Source organism: Diadema antillarum, unplaced genomic scaffold, assembly GCF_040938485.1.
Source record: "Diadema antillarum isolate AM-2024a unplaced genomic scaffold, OU_Dant_1.0 seq00000522_RagTag, whole genome shotgun sequence".
NCBI classification, from domain to species: domain Eukaryota; kingdom Metazoa; phylum Echinodermata; class Echinoidea; order Diadematoida; family Diadematidae; genus Diadema; species Diadema antillarum.
In genome coordinates this window covers 420,680-441,476 of record NW_027271474.1, presented here as the reverse complement: position 1 = coordinate 441,476, position 20,797 = coordinate 420,680, and the positions used below count along the sequence as shown (strand labels likewise).

General features: G+C 36.7%; 1 long non-coding RNA gene across 1 annotated transcript; it reads right to left on the bottom strand.

The window, feature by feature from the left end:
* Positions 1-6,121: 6,121 nt before the first annotated feature.
* Positions 6,122-10,136, bottom strand: LOC139734284 (uncharacterized). The gene is made up of 3 exons (XR_011711151.1): positions 10,060-10,136; positions 8,668-8,736; positions 6,122-6,191 (listed from the first exon to the last, which is right to left on the bottom strand). It is a non-coding gene; the product is annotated as an uncharacterized lncRNA (long non-coding RNA).
* Between the last annotated feature and the right edge of the window lie 10,661 nt (positions 10,137-20,797).

The following is a 20,797-nucleotide window of genomic DNA, read 5'->3' as shown; positions in this document are numbered from 1 at the left end:
TCCGTACTTACTGTCTGTAGCGTATAAGGGAATGTTCTTCGACCTTGAAAACAATTTTATGTTTAATGACAAAAACGTGTTGCAACGCAAGTGCACACGATGAAGTGAGTATGTGCCAGTAAAATAAAGAGAAATATTGATTTTCAGCGATTTTGTACAGTTACTGATGATTGACGTATGTATTATACTATTTCTTTCTGCCGAAAATGGTCAGTTTTGATTGCCATTCGTGTAATTGCAAAATTGTCTGTGTCAAAGTTGTAAATAGAGACGAGTAAATTCCAGACCTGTGTAAATATTGTAAATACATAGACAATTTTATATGATTTATATCATTTCATGTCTGCCTAATCAGATTTGTCTAGTTCGGGGTTTTTGTTTGTATGTTTGTTATTTGTTATTGTGTTTGTTCTTTTCTTGAGGGATGAGTATGTTATTCTTCCTTTTTTTGGTCATATGTTTACGACGTAATTCTCTGATTTTCTTTTCGTTTTTGATGTTTTTATTTCTTAGTCTCCTGTTTTTTCTATTTCTATGCAGGGTTGCCAAACAAAGGTCTTCTCGTGAAAGATTTATCTGATTAAGGCAAAAGATGACAAGCTATGTGCAATTTTCATCGTATGTGTGAGATTCTTTGTTGATTTATTTTCTTCAATATTGCCCAAGACGAGTACAGTTTCGCGTGAGGCTCACGCCTTAACCTTGCGTTTATAAATATATACATCAAAGTAATGTGATCAATTCGAGACACACCATCAACAGTGATAACGTATGCTATTGTATTATCATCGCCGTGGGGTTTGTGTATATCCAACGCAAGAGTGTTGACCGATGTGCTACAATCTGTGGAGGTGAAAGTTACTAGCATCAAGGTATGAAGTTCGTTGACTTGTGCTTGGAACTCACCCTTTTTATACGGTGAATTTCGATAGCAGTCGTAGCTTGTTAAGCCGAACGCGGCGTAACAACAAAATTGCCAATAGATATGTCATTGCTCTCGTAAACTCGTGAAAGAGACGTTGCAAGGAAAATATTAAAAATATGCTCAATGTTACGTGCGTTTCGTTTACGATGCGTTTTCTTTCCCCTTCTCTGGCCTGGGTTCACGACTTCTTTATTCATCTTAACTTGGTTGGTGCTGTTGTGTGAGATGATGTATCGGGAAGAGTGCATTTTCATGGCTACATGAACACTAGACTTATTGCTTCATATACAATTTAGTCTCATGTCATTTTGTTATATATGTTAGCAAAATAAGGATGAAGGATATAAATGATGAATTTGACTATGACATAAATGATAAGATTGAAATAAGTCGTCCTGGAATTGAACTTGACGTTCCTCATTTTCATGGACTAAAAGCTACCTGATAGACAATGACAATGCACAAAAAAAAATGGAATGAAATAAAGAGAGAAGGGGGAATGATGTGTGTATGTATATAAGCAATGATGAGTTTGTAAACACTGGAGAATCTTTCATCACCTTTTCTTAAATTCATGTAATCATTTTCTTTACTATTTTCTTCCAACTTCGACATCTTTTCTCTTTTTTTTTCACTCATTGTTGCAAACAGATACACACATACACACACAAGCACAAACACACACACACATACACAAGGGGAGAATGAAGAAACAAAAAAAGAGAGATTAAAGGAAAAATTTCCTCCTTGTATGTTGCGCTGTATGTGAAAACAAAAATCACAATTGGATCAGTGAAATTTTGGTGAAAAAACGACACAAAAAGACACTTAATAACTGCAAAACTTAAACAATCATGTTAAACGAAGTGATACAATTTGGCAACCAGTATGCATGTGTGATCTAGGCATTGAGCAGCTTTCCATTTGGTTTAAAACCAAAAAAAAACAACAATTTCATTTTTCTTCAGACCTGTTATTTGCATATGATAAGAGTAAAGAGTTTTTCGTGTTCTCCTCGACGGAAAAGTTCTGTCTGTCCCCAAATATTTGAAAAATACGAAAATTTATGAAATTTTTAGTTCAAAATAAATAGAGGGCTGTTCAACACCTCTATTACACAAAGTTGACAATTCGTCTTTAACTGTCCTTTTTTATGTCCGATTTATTTTCTCAAATATTACTGAGCTACTTCTCTGATTTGGCTGTGTTCATGCAAAGCAACATAATCAGGATGAAACTTCCCTTTAACAGCAGTAACAAGACACAGTAAGGCATACACAGCACTGAGAAATCCTGATGTTCTCGTATTTCGATGTACAGAGTTTGATTCATCGATGTAGTATCGATGTCAACCCGTAATTTAATCTGTTCGACTGGACTGGTGAAAATAGAAAAAGAACAGTTTCAAATATTGCTCGACGTCTGAAAATGAAGGCAGTAGGCCCTATAACATCACCCATTCACCCATCACTGATGAATGCTCGCCAGCCAGTCAGCGCTGAAGAAGTGACTCGGACGAGTCACGAAACCGTAGGTACTTTTCGTGATGTTCACAAGTAAGTCTAGTCAAACAGATTTGATTACGGGTTGGGACTCGTATTTCATGTCACTCTGAAAACAGACGCTCATATTCCCAGGGAATATAGACTTTGCAGCCGTGATATACAAGGGGAAAATAAAGCAATAATTTATTGATACATTCTACACGAATCTCTACTCATGCACATGAACAACAAGGTAAATCAGCTTCAAATATTTTTTATACAGTATGACCTTCAAGACATAACCGAAAATTTAGAGTTGTTTTTAAATGAAATCTACAACATTAAGAATGTCCAAACAACTACTCGATAATTACTATGAACATTAAAGGAATTGTATATTTTTCGTTGAGTTGGGGCTTCAGATTCTTAACTTATTTTGTGAGATAATGAGAAATCACTTGGTAAAAAAGAACATACAATTCTAAAAGGAATTCAAATTTCATTTGATGCAAATCGGTCTTGAAATGGCTGGGATATCTCAAAACAAAGGGGTCCTAATAAAAGTTCGGCCCCAAATTTCATTAGGGTTGTGGAAATCTCAGCCATTTCAAAACCTACTTTCATCAAATAAACTTTGAATTCCTCTTAAATTAGGATTGTATGTACTTTCATATTCAATAAGTAGTTTCTCATTATCTCACAATTTCACAAAAAGTTAAAATCTGAAGACTCATCTCAACCGAAACTGTACCATCCCTTTAGACAATATCACAAACATATCAGATCACTAACATAGTTACAAATAATTACCCCCAAAAATACAGTAATCGTTGTGGCAGTTCAATGTTGTGGACTTTGCTACAGCTTTCCCGTCATTAAATAACATTAAATAACAAACACAATAATCTTGCACTTTGTCGCCTGCTAGTCCTCCTCCGATCTTCCCTGTGTATCTGTTCTTATTTTCGTCCTTTCTTCATTACCATGGAATCACCATAATATTAAATCGAGGAGGTACTTGCTAAGCGAGCTGGCCTAGCGCTTCTTTGATTCCATCGAGCAACAGTATAATTGCATAAACCCTATGAAACATTTCTCTTCAAGTTTCTCTGCGACATAAACTATTTATATATTTCTTAATAGAATTAGGTAGATGAAAGCAATTATATCCTGCATGCATATTTCCTGATTCCTTACTCTCTCTTTTTTTCTTTCTTTTTTGGTGGGGGAGAGGTCGCACTGATTGTTTTGGACGCTGTTTTGTTTTTCTATTCTCATTTACAGAATAAAGTACTTTAAAAAAAAAGTTATTTCCGTCTACATATCTGACTTGCAATTCTGTTGTAATGTGATAAGTGCAAACAATCGCCAAACGTATAATGAATTTAATATTGATGTTCATAATGTTTTCTTTTCTTTCTTGAACGTGTTGAAGCAATGTAAATTCAAGTACCGCACAAAACTGAGTCAGCATCATCTTGCAAAAATTACCACAAGCGTGAGTATTAGGTTACAATAGAATGAAAAGTTAATGTCATTTGATGGGGGTCAAATGAAATACCCAAAAATATCCAACATGATATGTAAATATAAAAGAGTGGGATATACTTTACACTTGGCAAAACTCAGATCGTTGACTATTTCTAATAACAAGATGCGTACAAAAATTAATACACTCTGAGGTCAGATATTTTCTGTTTTTGTTCTTTTTTTTGCCATGTCAACATGTCATGAACATCATTTTTTTTCTCTCTATTAGGACAAGATGCTTGCAGACATTTTCAACTGACGCATTTTATGCCTCGAACCTGCCTAAAATACACAATTTCTTATAAATTCACGTGCAAACGAACAAGAAAAGTGTCAACGCTATTACACTCTAAATCCTCGTGCCGCAATGGCGAGCACGTTTGGTTTTACTTTCTCTAGTAACAATTTAATAAACTGTACAAGTCTGTACAAGTGTATGGCTTCATTTACATAAATGCATAAATATATATTGTGATAAATGCATCTGCCATTGCGTTTGCGTGTGTGTGTGTGTGTGTGTGTGTGTGTGTGTGCGTGTGTGTGTGTGTATGTGTGTGTGCGTGTGTGTGTCTAGTCACGTACATACTACGAATGTATGTTTGTATCATATAGGTATGAATGAATGATATCATGTGTGATGTATACATGTATAATATGTATGTTTCTGTGTATGTATATGTGCATGTATTGGCTGACTGAAAGGTTGATTTATACGTTTATTAATGTCTTAAACGTCACCGTAGATTTCTTAGCACCACCATTGACCTTGCAACTCAATATTTGGCGACAAGCGAACAAGGTGTACACGAGAAGTATCCAAAATAAGGTATAATTACTCCCTAGTTCTCGATGATGCCAGAAATACCAATATATCCGAACAGGCATCACCAAATTGTATTTCTTTAAATCGTGTGTCATTGAGAATTGAGCTTTGTATATCTTCGAATATCACAAAATATCACAGCCTAAGTTGACTCTCTCTATCGTATTTTCATTTTCATTTTTACTGCATGAGCCGAAACCGTCTGAAAAATATCGGCGACGGATATCTCACTTTAGTTTTTTCACTAATTCTAGCAGCTTTGCTTTGTTTCCTCCGGAAAATTCGTCCACCTGTCGGAATGAGAGAGAAAAAATAGTGATAAAGACAACAAATGTGACGAACGAGTTACTTTCCTTCACAATGATCTATGACGAACATAGCAATGTATCACAACAATAATCACAACATGTTTACACTGTTAATGATGACAAGGAAAGTCTCTCGAATAAGTGTGATGGTTGGTGGTTACCTTGTTTTCTTCAGAGGAGTTTTTCCTATGAAAAAGTATGAATTTTTTAATGAGCTTATTTATAGTCATCCATCACAACTGATCAATTTAACTAATATGACAACATAAATCTTGGCATAGACAACATTGGACAGCATAGGAAAGTCTTGTTAGGCCTATAGCGCTGTAAAAACCGAAAGACTAAAATCAGACTAAAGAATTCGCAGCTAATATGACGTTTTGAAATAGAAAAAAAAAATATGCTCGTGTCATTCGTTTACCATTTTTTTTCTTCCTTGTATTTTATAGGTGAAGCATGGAATTATATCTTGTCCTTTTAATCATAATTTTTCTAGTACGAAGACACAATAGTAAAGTATAATACACAAAATGAAATACTATGCCCTTTGATACACAGTCATCTATACGTGGATATACATTTCATACCAGGATATACATTTCATTTCATTGGATTTTGTGTATATAATACACAAAATGAAATACTATGCCCTTTGATACACAGTCATCTATACGTGGATATACATTTCATACCAGGATATACATTTCATTTCATTGGATCGAGTTGCATTCAGCACATAGTTTTGATATTCCCCCATGTGCATGCACGGGAAATGGAAAAAAAAAAACCCGACGAGGTTCTGAATTCAGAAGTATCCTTTTGTACCCTTGCATGATGTTATATGATAAGAAAAACATCGCATGATGATTGCTTACTCATGGAAAATTGTATTGGAATTATAGCATGTAATACCCAACAACGGAGGCAAGTATATTCACTCCCTTCATAGCTTGATTTGTTTTGATTTGTTTCGTTTTGTTTTATTTGCAAAATGTATAATGGACTGTATCAAACTCCCCGAGCAGCCGAGTTTGCTAATTTACAGTGAAACCCACCTTGTTCTGGGCCCTGAAGAACTGGAATGTAGGCATACAGCTGATTTCACAGTCCTCGGCCAAATCCTGCGAAGGGATTAGAAAGGAAAAAAAATATAAATTATATTAACGTCTATGTCTATCTGCATTTAAGATATGAATATATGCAAGACTTGACATTAGCGGTGGCCCGATGGCCCGGGACCACAACGATTTGGTCACCAGAAGTAGATGTCGGGCCACCAAAGCAAAAAGTTAGTGTCGAGCCTTGACGTATGGGACTCATCCCAAGAGACCAACACCCACGAGTCATACAGCCCATGAGTTCGACATTGAAAAAAAAAATGTCCATGAGTAAAACAGCCCATGAGTTCGACACTAGGTAAATACAGGCCCATGAGTTTGATACTACAGGTAAAAACATCCTACGAGTTCGACAGATACAACACGGGGCTTAATGTGTCGGTCTCGTGGGCCTTGTTTGCTTACTGTCAAACTCATGGGCTGTATGGCTCTTTGGCTGTATTAGTCGTGGGTGTCGGTCTCGTGACGTCCACCCGATGTATGTAGGGCCTATATAATATGTATATCTATCTCAACCCCATCGTTTACGTTGGAACTGGGTGTGTCGTCTTTTGATTCTGTGGGAAATTGTCATATCTCTTAGGAAACGACTTTAACGTTGTAACTCAAAGAGACATAAAAATCTCTATCACAAACCTGTTATCGTTCGGTATGAATGCGTAGTTCCGCATACAACTTTGTATTCTTTATTTATGCATTTCCCTTTAGTATCATTTTTAGCAATATTCTTTGCACTAATTACCATCACTGACCACATTCGAATGGCGTCATCACCAGTTTACGTAGTCTGCTTCCTCGAAGCCCCAGCAAATGATGATGGTAATGATTACATTATCATACATCAAAATCGGTGCACCGCTTGCATTCATGGTGTACATATTCAGTATGATTAATGCATTATTGATTGAGTGATTGATTGATTGAATGATTGATTGATTGAATGATTGATTGATTGATTGATTGATTGATTGATTGATTGATTGATTGATTGATGGATGGATGGATGGATGGATGGATGGATGGATGGATGGATGGATGAATGGATGGATGGATTTCATTTCTACGTTTTATACATTATAATGTATATAAAACAAAGTCAAAGGAGCAAAGTTATCGCATAGCGCTTGAATCTAAAAGTTGCACACTATATAATTTATCTGTCCCAGAGTAAAATGTTAATTTGCTGACATTTTATAATCCTCCCAGATGTTAAAGGTCATCCGATTGTAGATTGCTTGTTGTTCCAAAAACGAAGAAATCATGGGGGGATCGGTCACTTGAACATGCTGGACCTTACCTGTGGAATCAGTTGCCTCAAGCTATCCGTTACATTTCGAATGTTGACTCCTTTAAAGTTGCCCTCAAAACTCATTTGTTTGTTACCGTTTTCCAGTAGAATTGTATATTATGACTTCTTTTTTTCATCATCATTATTGTGTCATTCATTTTCATGTGCATGTTTGTGTAATAATTTTTTTACTTCATAACTCACTTTTTCTACTGCGCCTTGAGCACGTTAGTTATGTGGAATTGGCGCATTATAAGTACCCTGTATTATCATTATTATTATTGTTATTATTATTATTATTATCATTATTATTATATCACACGAGAGACCTTCACATGGCGGAATATCGATGTCATCTTGAGAATATTAAACATATGGCAACCAGCACTGCAATCAATTGGCCACGTCATCGTATTCAAACCCTGCTACTACTCGTACTATCATCTGCGTGACTTGTATTGGTCTGTGGATTTTTTTTTCATTTCTTATACTTACTCATCCTCGACGAGTACAGAGTGGTAGAAAATTGAAGAAAAAAAACACACACACACATGCACAAATAGAATCAAAGTTTACCTAACCTTGATTTACATCGAGAAGGATCATGTTTTGTTTAAAAGTATGAACAAATATTTAGGTGACTGTTGATACGAGGTCATTTTCCAGATTTTCTTGCATGCTGAAACGTTGGAAAGTGTCACCTTCATCCATGAAATGTGTGGAAGTATGTCGGCATGGGAATATGTATACTGGGGCTTTATACAAAATGAAATCAAAATCAAAATCAATTTCAACTTCAATTTCAATTTCAATTTCAATTTATTTCATACTTCTCGTATATATCAATATTACATCAAAAGTAATAGCACAAGTTCTTGTTCTTTGTCAATATTGTACAAAACAAACAAAAACAATATACACTGTACATACATGGTATACACAGTAGTTATAATAAGTGGTCGAAATCTCGGTTCGAGTTGTACAAAGAGAAGTATGACGGGACCTACATGAAAGCAAGCTTTTTTATAATATACACATGTACGAATACATATCAAGCACACACAAACATCTAAATCATTATAATCATTATAAACATTATCATATCCAAGACTCATACAAATGCCTGCATGTATGTATGTATGCATGCGTGTATACATGTATGTGTAACTTGAAAGGCTTATAAATACTTACACAACAATCATCCACATCAATCTTGACAAAAACAACTTGCGACGTTATCTCGGAATCTTTGGACATCTTCTGCAGAGGTGAGTAAGGAAGAAAGGAAAACTGATAAACGACGAAAAATCTTACAAAAAGGGTGACACTGTCTTGTAAACCCTCACACGAGCCTTCACATGATTTGATAACTAACGACCCTGCTGAAAAGAACACAGTGTCCCACAGTATGAGAAACACAGTGTGAACACAGTGTGAAATCTCTGCACACTGTGAAATTCGAGCTTTTTAACAGGATAAACACAATGTGAGTCATCAATCCACAGTGTGAAACACAGCATAACTATGTGAACCCTCTGTGAAAACCACATCACAGTGTGAAATAATCTCCACACTGTTAAAATCGAGTGTTTTCACATAGTCGACTACAGTATGTGAACACACTGTGTTCTTTGCAGTTGGGTTAACATCCTCCCAGGCAAATAAGTTACACGAGTCTCCCATAAACGCTAGTTAACCTCGAGGAAATATGGTGATAAAAACAAGCACATCAAAACATTGCAATTTGCAGTTGGAAATGCAAGTTTTAAGAAAATAGTGCGATTTTTTTTTTTTACTCATTCTTTGACACACATGTTAAGTCATAGAAGTGAAGTTACTTTCGGAACTGGTAAAAATATGGGGGAAAAGTTTTTGCATGTCATGAATAAAGAGGTCATTATTTTTAAAACAAAGTCTTGGTTAGCAAATCACGGTTGAGGTCATAATGATTATGATATCAATTTCATAGATCATATACTTTTGTCTTTGAACATACGGCTGCTGCAGCACACCTCAAATTTGATACCGGCAGGTAACTGTGATTTAAACAAAAAGTCTTCTATTTAAGCATGGGATTACATCATCTTAATACTAAAAGAGGACTTAAGAACACTTATCATGCCACACCCTTTATCTATAATGCAGACATACAATGATTGCACCTGCTTCTTTATCTCACCGGAGCACATTTTCTCCTAGCGAAATTTCCTTCGATTCAGAAAACCATCAAAACCATCATGGAGTGGACTTGGGAGAAGAACAATCTTCAAATCTTCTCAATCCTGTTTCATCCATACTGCCAATGACATTTACCATAACACCTGGGCCCCGTTTCATAAAATGTGTTATCAATAGCATGTTACGATAGTTGTTACAAGCTACTGAAATCCTTGCATCTGATTGGCTAAGAGAAAATTTGTCATAGAAATATGGCAGTTTTTACTGATAACAAGCTTCAAGAAACAGTCTGGTCGTAGTATTTTTTCCCTCTTTCATAACTATATTTTGTTGAATTGTTTGTTATAATTTAGAGAGACCTACAAACAAAGGAAGAGGACGCTGATTGGCCAAGAGTTTGCTTACGTCAAAAGCTGGTGTGATGGCTCGGCATGGCCCGCACCATTTTGCGCTGAAGTACACCACGACAAGTTTGTCTCCTGCATCTGAGAGGGCATTATCAAGGTCATGCTGAAAGATAGAAAGAGAGAGAGAGAGAGAGAGAGAGAGAGAGAAAGAGAGAGAGAGAGAGAGAGAGAGCAGACAATAAAGCACTACCTTATTTACTTTCATGCCTGAATAGTATCTGAAAACGAGTGTTGTTCATATCTAATGAAGAAAGAACATAAAGTATATTATACAGTATGCGGTAATAATACATCGTGTGTGTGTGTGTGTGTGTGTGTGTGTGTGTGTGTATGTGAGTAAACCTCTTAATTGAAGTATATTATGTACATGTATGTAAGCAAAGACATACATCCATACATGCACGCACAACGTCCACACACCCACACAAACACACACACAAAAAAAACTCACACGAAGTTGATATAAGTATACTGTGTATATTTTCAAACATTTCAAGTTATAGTCCACCATCCGATGGAGCAAAATTAAGCCTTTCTTGACTATTAATACCTTACTTGTGACATAACTAGGAATATTCTAGAAGTTATGATTAAAATATCCTGCAAGTTCTTTTTATTTTCTTTTTTTAGCAGCTTTAGCTCGCCATGTCTTTTGGTAGTCACATTAATATCACAGAAACATGCAAGTTATGCTGAGTCGAGGGGAAGGTGCATTCCAATGTCTTCGGTTAAACATTTCAGTACTTTAGCAATGATTGACAGATGAGGTCATCTGAGGAATATTGGTTTGGAAGGATATTTTGTGGGCGTTCCCAAGTAATCTGAAGAAAAATAGAAGAAAAAATCGTTAAAAACATGGAATGCTTTTAGATATTCTTTTCAACGCAAAAGTGATGTTGAGGATTTCATAAACCAACACAAATCAACATGCATTTGGATTACAGGGGCCCTTTGATCACAAATATTTCAGCTTAACAAAAACTGGATTTAGCACATCATATCATAAACCGACACAAATCAACATGCATTTGGACTACAGGGGCCCTTTAATCACAAATATATCAGCTTAAAAGAAATGGATTTAGCTCGTGTTACGATAAAACTCTTCATATATGGGTCAAGGCGTAAATGACGCCATTATTTTCCAGCATCTTAAAGTAAATTGCAGAGTGAAGAAGTAGAGTGGTATCATTATTTCAATTCATGCGTCAAAGTAGTAGTTTCACCTGCAAGGTACAATCAATGCTTCTTCTTTTTTTTTACTGTATATTGAACAGACACGTAGGGATAGGAACCAAACAAGGATCAATTATCATAGAAGGACAAATTAAGTGTTATAAAGAGCTTATGAAAGCAGTCTATTTGACAATCATTTCAAACATTTTTTTTTCTTATTGGGCTGAACAGATAAAACATATAAAAGAGTGAAAGATCATTTCTTTATGTTATGCATGTGATATCAAACCATGTAAAGGTACTGGTTGGATTTTCATCCAGGTAATTGGTTATTGACCTTGCGATTATTCATTGATCTACTATAGATGGCGAATATTTGATGACAAAAGATGATGATGGGCGACAGTTAATACTTCAGCTCTTGACAGTTCAATCTATACTCCGGTAATCTGTTTGAATATTAAAGCTAGTCTATCATCAATTCGTTTTAATTTCATTATTTCTTTCAAATATGTATACAAATGACATGAGAAATATATATATATATATATATATATATATATATATATATATATATACATATATATATATATAATCAAGACTTTGCTTCAGCAAGATGGAACTTTGATCAGTCCAACCCTCAGTAAATCCTCAGTATGCCGTCTGTCGGCATGTATGTGGCACTAACTATAAGATGCAGAACATAAAAATAACGATACCCCTTCACATCCCTCCCTTAAACATACCCCCCCCCCCACACACACACACACACAACATAAGATTAACATCGTGATGCATTCAATGCACTATAGTATACGCAAACTCAGGATAATTTGCAAACCGTTAAGACGCAAAAACATCACAGTCATCGCAGGGTTGGAATACCATGATGAGCATAGAAAATTAGCAGTGTCCATGTGACGCACTAAATCAACACCTTACATTACATAACATTGCCTTTGTCGTATACCATGCAAAAACGACTACTGTCGATTAGCAATACCGACCAAACGCAATCAAAATTTAATATGCAATTTGCAAACGACAGACAACTGAAGTATCAGAAATGCGGGAGATAGAATACGAGAGAGGACAGAGAAAAAAAATAGGCACTGTTCAGTTCGCCAACACGACATAGAGCTCTCATTTTTCTTGAACATCTTGTCGAAGCGATAGAAGTTACGTCGCACCGCCATTTTCTCACGCTGGGATGCACAGTTTGTGTTATAGCGACTCGTCAATTCAACAACGCGTTAAATCTGTATAGAACCTCAATATTTCCGAGGCAGCCACTTCGTAAGGAAGATTTACTGCGTGGCTGACAATATACCCGACCTGTAAATCATGGTTATGACGCTGTACGATACGGATCAGTTTGTAGTATCGCATTTACGCATAAGAGGAAGGCCGTCAATTGAAAATTAGCTGATTGTAGCTCAAATTGATTCCCCTCAAAACGAAGGTAAAAAAATGAAATGGCCCATGTTTGAGGAAACCATAATTTTGTAAGTTTTAGCTTCGTGTCAATAGGAGGCAGTGTCCGCTGAATAAACAGAGCAGGATTTAAAATTCATACGGTGCCCGGATGGTAATCGACTATTCTGTGTGACTGTTACAAACGTGCAGCTAAACCTAATTTTACCTAACATGCCTAATGAGGCCCCTAAGTACAATGAAGTACTGGAAGATGAAAAAAAAGATACGCCATTGGGAACACATTTACAATATCAACTGCAGAAAGCATTGATAATTTTAGACTGAAGTATCACCCATTGAAGACGTTAAATCTTCACTGGAATTTTAGGTGTTTTCTATTATCCAGGCGGCCTGTACCTTTAATTCAAGGTAGCTATCACTTCTAGCGACACTTGTAGCATCAGATTTTCCATTTTCCTTTGTCCTTTGAAATCCACTTGAATATCTGATTTCTTATCTTATCAAATCATTGTATTTCTGTTTCTAGCTCATCGTCTGTTGTACCTCAGTTCGCAATATTTCCTTGATTACAATGTTGTTTTGATTTCGTGTAATTATATGTGCATACAAATGTGTTATTGCAATTTCATTTATGTTGGAAATGAAATGAATGACATAAGTGGAAATGAAAAATGTATGAAATTAATGAATGACTGAAAGAATGAATGAATTCTCTGCGCTTTGGCAGAATCTAGCTGCTGTTTATTTTGTTTTGCCTTTTTCTGTTTTTTCGCATGATCTTCATAACTATGATGAAATCCTCAGATTCTTTTTTGGGGGGAGGGTTGTTGTCCTGTTGTCCGTTTGTTTGTTTGTTTGTTTGCTTGTTTGTTTGTTTGTTGGCTGATTTGTTGGTTTGTTTGTTTTTTGTTGCTAGTCTTGTTAATGTTTCAAACATATGTGTGTAATGAAGGGAAATGTAAACTAGGTCAGCTCAAGGAGGAGTGTGTGATATTTCCATGGTCAATCAAGCAAACATGGAAGTATGGAAGAAATATGGGGATAATTTCTAAACTCATCAGCCTACACTTGACAATTATTTCAGTGTAATTCCCTGTAAATATCTTCTCTTCGCCATCCATCGCAGATACAGTATTTCACCGGCCACCGGGGTGATGTATTGATTGCTATTACCCATTTCACGTCAACAAGTCGGTGTAGAGTCAGACAACTCCGACGACGTTGCAGAAAAGCAAAATCATATCATTAGTTGAGCCGAGGGGTTTTTCTAATTTCCTTCTTTGTCCCCCTCCCCCTCCCCCCCCCTCTCTCTCTCTCTCTCTCTCTCTCTCTCTCTCTCTCTCTCTCTCTCTCTCCTCTCTGTCTATCTGATCTATCTATCTATCTATCTATCTATCTATCTATCTATCTATCTATCTATCTATCTCTCTCGCTCGGAGCCAGCTGAGGAGACAGTGAGCTCTGAATATACTGTAACCCCTTCTGGGAAGCAACGACGGCGGATTTCTCCCGACGAGAGGAGAATGAGCGAGCAATGATAGATTCTCGTCACGTGTACCGGATAGGTTTCGCGCCAAATTTTCCCGCGATTTTTTTTTTCATGCAGGATAAACGCGCAACTTGTGAGGCATAATGAACACACTAAACTTATGCGTCAATTTAGTTGAATGCCATCAGCACCGACGACCGGCCGACAATACACATGAATAAACGCATAGGATCGAGACTTACAGTAAAACTTATACACACAGCGACATTCGACAGTGGGCAGGCTACCGGAATGCGAATGCGAGCACAAAAGCAATCAAGTCGCCACGCTTTGACATTTATTTTGCATTCACCGCTGTAACAATACGTGATCACAGTTGACAAATACCTGTATAATTATTATTGTATTAATTTGCATGAACAGAAACTATTCGGTAGACCGTGAAATTTGATTTTTGTCGTGGTGCACGTAAGGTGTTGTGCCCCCATTTTGACGATGTTAATATAATAGCATGCAATATATCTTCTTCTCTCGGGTTTTTTTTTTCACATCATTATGCTGTCTGCCTTGTTTTGTTTTAGTCGGGGATTTAATAATCGTGGTCATAACCATCAAATGTCATACAGACCGCACATCCGCTAACATGAGAGATAACACCAAAATATATGCGTGTTAATTAAAGGAGCATGCATAGGAATATTGATGACGAACGCTTCTCTCGGACGGCAAGGCCTTCCTTCGTGCGGTCTGTTTTCGACCATCCTTGTTTATGATCGTTACGCTGCCCCGGATTTCGCCTCGATTTTTGACCACAGAGAATCCACCGCTGGGCGCTGGGAGAGCGTCCGCAGAGCAGCTGATTGGACGCATCACCTGGTAGGTAGTCAAGGCAACTGCTCCGCTTTCGTCAGAGATCCCGCGCAGCAGTTCGACGATGTGGGCATTCTTGGCGATCCACCAAGACGCAAGACGCAATCAGCGCACAACGAATGCAAGACAATTGAACAGAAGCCGCGTACACAATGCAATGTATTATCCCTTCCTCAAGCTGAAGCGGGATGTACAGTTTCACATCTTTTCTCTTTAAGTCAATGCAGACGTAATAGTGATCGATCCCTTTTGGAAAGCAATACGTCCCCTACTCACACATTCCATTATGCCAGTTCTGGGTCGTGTTCCGTCTTTGGGGAGTGCTAACATATTTGAATTGACGTCCTCTGGACGCTAATGGCGGGAGAAATACCGCATGCTGCAATTTAGAATATCACATGAGACCAACAAGAGACGAACGGCTTCATTTAACATGTTCAAACCAACCCGTTCTTCTGATGCCCAAGTCGCTTATTGTTGAATCAGTGAGAAATTTTCACATGGCACACAGCATTTCTTTTTCCATTGATAGGAACAGACACACAAGACTAACATTTTCATGTTCTTTGATAGAATGTCTCTATTCAAGATATGGGTGGAGAGACATGTGACTGCAAAATACAGAGAGAGAGGGGGGGGGAGAACATAAAGATTTTATACACAAGGGGTAAATATAACAGGTATATAACGGAGAGAAATAATATGCTTTCAAATAGACGGATGATATTGAAAAGAAAGATGGGAGGGAGGAGAGATTCTTTGAGAGAAGAAGAGAGGGATAGAAAAAAGAAGGAGAGAGAGGGGAGGCAGAGAACAGACAACTCGCTTGAAAGAATAATAAATGATACATGTCGGTTTTCATTTGCCAGTGAATATAAGCTCAGATTCTCGATGGAGAAATGTTTGTGTTGGAGCAATAACACCCATTATGGGGTGTCGAAATAAGATTTAAAATCCATGGCCAAGAGCTCTTGAGTTGAAATAAAGGATAGCTTTGACAGAATCCAGCACCTTTACAGACAGTTAAAGGACTGTTAAAGAATTCATCACTCACACTTGGACGATAAAAGCTGGAAATAATGAATGAGGGGTTTGTTCCATTAAAGGATAATTTTCAAGGAGCCACGAGACATCGGCACTCCAGGCTTCATAACAGCATCTCGAAGTAAACGCCCAAAGATTTAATTTTCTTTTGCATTTCAGGTTCATAATGTAAAATCGAGCCCGAAGAGACGCAGTTACGGAGTGGGGCAGAAGCAACTACTAGTCATTCAAGTTTGGGCAAATCTGAGCAAGTAATGAGAATTTATTGTCATTCGATGGAAGTTTCCATCATTCCATCATCGAAGAGACGTCGATCCAATTTTTCCTCCCTCGCTGGGAGAAACGAGGTTTGGTGGACAAGGCATTTTAAAACTGAAAGTTCTGGGTTTGACTATTGTTCAGCGTGTACACCCTTTACCAAGGCTCCCCCTCCCCGCCCCCTCACCCCCTCCCCCCCCCCCCCCTCCCCATAATGTCCCTGTTCGCAGACGTTTATATTCTGGTACCTTGCAAAGCTCGGAAAGGGAAGGACCCTTGATAAATAGAGTAGAGCAGTTCTGCTATAATATGACTAATGTAGTCACCATTGGTTAATGAAATGTGATAATGATGATGATGTTAATGATAATGATGATTTGATATTATCATCATTTTCATCATTATTATCATTATCACTAAATTCACTTATTTCATTTTAAAAAAAAAACTTACTTATGGTATTCTCTTTGTACCCATAAGTGAGAATTTTGCCAAACCAACATCACAGTCTTGTGACTTCGATGACTGTATCATATCGACTGATTTGTTGATGGGTGAAAAGTTCAAGAATTTAAAGATAGTACTTGTCAAGTGACGTTAATCCTACCTGACCTACACCATTTCCTTTATTTCCTTTATATATATATATATATATATATATATATATATATATATATGAAGAGTTTGTTTGCAAAAACCGATAAGTCCATATTTGCCAAATGGAGATATTTGCGATTAAAGGTCAAGAAAAATAAAGAGAATAATAAGAAAATTTTTGCTTCTTTTGACCATAACTTCAAAAATATACCTTTATATGTAGTGACCAATATATCATTTAAAAGGTATTATTTTGTACTTTGTGACAGAGATCGTACTTCAAAATCTTCAAAAATGGACTTATCGGTTTTTGCAAACAAACCCTTCATATATATATATATATATATATATATATATATATATATATATGTGTGTGTGTGTGTGTGTGTGTGTGTACAGGAGATATCAGTGTTAATTTCGTAGGAAGTTTGTTCGGATGCCTAATTTAATCAATAGAGACGATTAATGAAAGTTTGTCGGGTTATGAACTGTACCTTTTTTTTTTCTTCTTCTTCTTCTTAATCCTTTAACACGAACTGGCATTTGAGTTTTCCAGTAAAAAAATCTTTGTTTTAGTTCTAATAAAAAACAAAAAGGCTGAAATGGTGGTTGTCATATTAGTGCGCTACGACATCTATGGTAGATGTGAATAAACACATACACACGCGTGTGGTGGTTAGCTGCTCTAACATAACTGCATTAAGCTTCTGGCAAATAGAGTTTTTGGCCTCTACGTACCTACCGCCTGCTACTATTCAAGACTGATTTACATAATTCCCTCACCGCTTTCAGGCGTTAAGTCATCCTACATTGTCGATTGTTTCACTGTAGAATCGTCTCCAATCAAATTAAATTGGCAAATAACCGTCTTCGCTTCTGGTTGTAATCTGCATTCACGAGTAATTGTTCCTTCGCTATAAATGTGCTATGCTTGTGTCTGCATAATATTTACAGACTTTCTCCAAAAATACCTTTTTTCTCTCTCTCTATCTTCCCATATCTCTCTCTCTCCCTCTTTCTCTCTCTTTCAAAATGCGTCTTTACGAACATTACATCTATATACTGTATATATATATATATATATATATATATATATATATATATACATATATACATAGGCCTATATATATATATATATATATATATATATATATATATCTTCCCCGTTGTAAAATATCTTCTGTCGCTATGTATGTACGGCGCTCTCTCTCTCTCTCTCTCTCTCTTTGCCTGTATTATGTGTTTAACATCTTACTGGACAGGTTGTGTACTGTATTCTGGCGGGAAACTTACAGTGACAACACCTTGCTTCCATGGCATCACGCTGACTTAGTTCTGGACTTAATAACGTTACAACCCTCTTTGGCTGGATTACGGAGGACAGCTAAGTGACGCCCTATTCAATATTGCATTTAATAATTGTATTCTTTCTCCCTCTCTCCTCTCTCCCTCTCTCTCTCTCTCTCTCTCTCTCTCTCTATATATATATATATATATATATATATATATATATATATATATATATATATTTCTTCCGCTCTTCTTCCCCATTAAAGGGATGGTGTAGTTTTGGTTGAGATGGAGGATTCAGTTTTTAACTTTTGCAAGATAATTAGACACCACTTATAAAACATTAAAGAGCACAAATTTCTTAGAGGAATTCAAAGTTTATTTGACGAAAATTGGTTTTGAAATGGCTGAGATATAATAAAAACAAGTAAAAACGAAGTGGTCCTGATAAAAGGTGGGTCCCACTTAAAAATCAATTTTCGTCTAATAAACTTTGAATTCCTCTTAGAATTGTATGCTCTTTGATGCTCCACAAGAATTTTCTCATTACCTCACAAAAATAAAAAAGTTGGAAAACTGAAGCTTCATCTCAACCGAAACTATACCATCCCTTTAAGCACCTCTTCCTTTTACCCTCAAGGTAGTTTTTAATAGAAGAAAAATTAGCTTGATTAGTAGCTGACGTAGTAGGAAGAGGATGTGAAAAAAAAAATGACTGCAAATGTATATTACATATAAATATATGAATATATTTCTCTCTATCTATCTATCTATCTATCTATCTATCTATCTATCTATCTCTATCTCTCTGTGTGCGATACATATACGTATTGCACACAACGAGATAGACAGAGAGAGAGAGAGAGAAATATATCTATATATTTATATGTAATACACATGTGTGGTCATTTTTTCACATCCTCTTCCTACTACGTCAGCCACTAATCATGCTAATGTTTTCCTACTATTGAAACAGTACTTACACTATATACCCTACCTTCGCTTCTGCGTTTCTCCCCCTCCTTCCTCTCTTCCTTCGTCTACTTATTACATTATTGTCGCTGCTAATACTGTTTCTCTAGACAACATACTTGCCTTAGACACGTAATCCTGTTACTTTGCGTTAAGTAAATTCGCATGCTACAGCACACTTCAGCTACATCTGTGTATTTGCACATCGCCGAAGCCTTTTTTTTTTTCAGACATGTAATGGAAGCCCATGCTATGCGAGACATCAGCTCAGTGGAGACCAGTTAGCATGATCCAATTCTACATACCGTCTTCATTCTGCAGTCTAGATATTATTTTCATACTCGGAGCGATAAATGTGCGCTTGTTTTGTGATTTGCCATATAGCAATGTATAGAGTGCAGAAATTTTATTTGGGATATCAAACCTGAAGGAATGCAAGTAGTAATTGAACTGTTTCATCACACCGACACAAATTACCGTGAAGGTATCATCAGATCTGAAAGATCAAACCTTTCGAAATGAATATTAATACTAGTCCATAGACCTAATGCATTCCCGCACTCTGCTCCTTTACTTATCCTTCATATCTAACCATGTTCCGTCCCCGCGTGTATGCGAGAAAAATAACAGAATTCAAGGTCATCATTAAAAATCTAGCCTTACATGACGAAGGTCTTACTCGTTGGAAAAGTCATTGTAGATGTTTTCATTTTAACTCAACCAAAGAGTTTACGATCAAGTCTTTTACTTTCATTTCGCGAATGCGCTTCACTAGATTAATTTAATTTGGTGTGCTTTAGTGCTTTGTGTTGTTGTGTATTTTTTTTACTGTAATATAACATGAAAAGACACAAGACTAAAACGAACGCCTCAAGTAAAACATGTAAAACAAGGTATTTCTTCCTCATTGATGTTCACGTGGGGGGAGGGGTTGAAGGGTTAAGGGTTAGGGGTCATTTGTTCATGGATTTGCACACATAGCACTAACCGGTAAAGGAAAATCTGCAATGACCTTTAAAAGCACAATTAGAGTGCAATCTTTGCCACTGCTCATGTCTTGTCCAGAGGTGTTTCTTTCTTTGAAGACGCGACCATTTGCTCATACCATTATCACCTTTTACGCTCCACTCCGTGTCGCGGCAAGGCAAAAACTTGCGATAACAACGGGATGAACAAGGACTTTTTTGGTTGTTGTCATGGTAACCAAGAATTCCTCCGCTCGAGGAAAGACAATGCAGCAATAATCAATTTGTCGAAACAAAAATAAAAGCAGACAGATTATGGGAACCATAGTCACGTTGTCGCGCGTTTCTGTTTCAGTTTTTATGTGTTTTGTTGTGCTTTGTTTGTTTGTTTGATTGTTTGTTTTTCCTCTACTTATCATAAAGAGCTTTAGAAATACCGGATGTGACATACCATGAACAGACACAGGTGGCGTCAGAGTAAAACAAAGCATTTGTTCCTCATTAATTTCCACGCGATGATAAGATATACTCTAAATGAAACGGGAACAGATGTGGCTGGAGGCTAGATTCAAGACTAATGAAACAAACTCTGGACATGCATTGAAACTGTAGTCATCACCTGATCATGCAGCGACAAC